This window comes from Porites lutea, chromosome 13, assembly GCF_958299795.1.
Source record: "Porites lutea chromosome 13, jaPorLute2.1, whole genome shotgun sequence".
In the NCBI taxonomy this organism is placed as follows: domain Eukaryota; kingdom Metazoa; phylum Cnidaria; class Anthozoa; order Scleractinia; family Poritidae; genus Porites; species Porites lutea.
This window is the reverse complement of record NC_133213.1, coordinates 3695693-3698335: the sequence shown is the minus strand read 5'-3', so window position 1 is coordinate 3698335 and position 2643 is coordinate 3695693.

Sequence of the window (2643 nt, the reverse complement as noted above, 5' to 3'; positions counted from 1 at the left end):
AAAGAAAAAGAAAGCTAACAAGCAAGTTTAGACAAGAGAGAAATGTCCTTTTTATTGACGTGATTAAGTACTAGCCCCTGTGGCAAGAAGCATTTCGCTAAATCGATTTTCATTTATCCTCGTTTCATTCGATTTTAATTTTCATTCCATTTGGACTTACTTCATTAGGTTTTCTCCTTCTTGCGCTGCATTTTCTACACCAATGTTTGCTACAACACAGAAAATTGATCCTTTTAAAAAAATTGACATAATATTTACGCAAACTTGTTGTGATTTAATACAATAACATCGTGGGGCTATATGTCCAGGGGATATTACTGTTTTAGGTCCATTCTGAGCGGAAATCATGCACAAAAAGCTCCTGTTGAAAGTTACGAAAAAGATATCGAACAAATTGCATCAGGGAGCGCTAGCCATCTTATTCTTTGGTTAACTTTAAAAGGCATAGTATTAAAACTTGAAAATATAAGTTGACCCAACTTTTTCAAGTTCCAACCCGTGTAAATCCTACCCTGCGAGGACAATGGCCTCTGCTCGAAGGGTATGTCCATCCTTGTCATTCGTTGCAACAGGAAAATAACAAAACTGGACCATTATTTTACGAAAAAGTTTTGGCGTTTTAAATCATAGAAAACAGGGTTACGTAGCCCCCTTAACAATTGGCGTGGCGTGTCAGTTAGCTTCTCTTAAAAGCCCCATGACCTGCACGTGCTCCTACTTTTGACGCAGCCTGCGTGCAAGCTGTTAGCCCGTTGCTAAGAAACCAAGGAGCTAATGTAAATACGTGTTTCTACAAATCGAGTGCAAGTATTTTCGTGGAAAATGTTGAATGTGTTCCAATTAAAACTAGATGGGGCTTTGTTTTTTTCACTTTGGTGATCGTCGTGTTCATTGCGCGTTTTTTTTTTTTAAGTGGCACGAGTTTTCCACGTGAACAGAAGTTGGGTAAAAATAAGACAAAGTGATTTTTGTCAAATTACTCAGCTTTAAAATCTAGATGAATTTATTTGTTTGGTTACTTTAGCAACTCAGCAAAAAATCTTGAGCGCTAAGAAGATTTTCTTTAAAATAACACCAAAAATATATTATTATCACGTCCTTGTCACCTTTCCAATGGCATATTGGAAAGGTTAGTCATAACCATGAAAACAGAAAAAGTAAAGAAATAAAACAAATTTTTATCCACCCAAAGTTTCAGAACATAACTTTTTCGGAGCGGTCAAAATGCATTCCATTTATGCCTTGTCACAATCGACCTCCGCGTCCCCGCCTTCATTAATCTTTCACAAACTGAAACAACACGTCTGTATGCATTTTTTTGAAAAGAGGAGTATTTTAGGATTAAGAATTCTTTCATTCAAATTATTCACGACAAATCTCACAATAATATATGCCAAGACATGTACCATACATAGTTTTTACCCCTCACGACACTCGGCTTGCTGTAGTACTGCGACGGGTTCTAAACATAAACTCATGTATAACCGTCCACAGTTTTGCTCGAGAAAGGAGGAGCCCGATATAGGCGTAGATCCAGATGGATTCTCGCCCATAAAAAAGGTCAGTGAGATGTGTGACTCTCCATACTAACGGGTATGGCATTGTGAAACTATCTTCCGGGTATGGTTCACTAGCCCACCATTTCTCTCATCCCACTGGAAGCTCGCACATCAATGTTTGCGTCACTGAAAAAGGAATGAAAAGAAACGGCGAAAATGCAAGAATTTCTCGTCTTACAAACATCGTTCATCTATACTAGGCGCAAATCACTGAATCGCCCCCCTTTGTCACCACATGCGCCGGGGGAGAGGTGAGAGCTAGGGATAAAGTCGCAACGTTTCATTCGTGTTCAAACCTGCGTGTTATATAAAAACAAGTGTCAAGTGCTTTTAAGTGCACGTTTTATTTCTGGTTACAGCAAAAGAGGTAAACACACTAACTACAGAAATAAGAAAATAGTCACTGTAGGCCATACCTTTTTTATTTTCGCTTACTTTATTTCGTCATCGAAATGATGATGAAATCTCCGTCAAAGTTACAACGCATCAGCCGTTCGTCGCATCGAACTCCCGATTCACGCGTACGAAATTAAACTGCCTGAGCATAGAGTGTTTACGTCTAGAAGGATCCCACCACTTTAGGTTTGGTTTCACAAGCTTTTATTGAAGGCTTGTGACACTTACGTGGAGCTCGGGTAAAATTTCGTCATGCAGGTGTATAACCTTCTTAAATTTGGCTAGCGGATGCTTTTCTGTGGACCTTTGGTCGGCTATATATTCTGCTCTACTTCTAGAGCCGACTTCAAATGAAAGCTATTCAACATTTCTTACTGACAGTAATATCTTTAGCCATATTCTAATTTCGAGGTTTGAGCCCTGAGGATGGGCAAAGACTTTCAGGTAAAAAAGCAAAAGAGCTCTAACACGTTTTCTTACCCTCAGCACTCAGAAAAGTCATGGAACCTCAATTTTAATCCCAAATGAAAGCAGCTGGGTAATGTTTTCCAATAAGCACCTCGTTATACCAGTTGGGGAATTTATATTCTCTATCTTACACTGATATATTTAAACAAGAACAATCATTTCTCTTTATTTTCACAAAATTGTAAATGGTGGATCAGACGTGCGGCGAATGAATGAATGA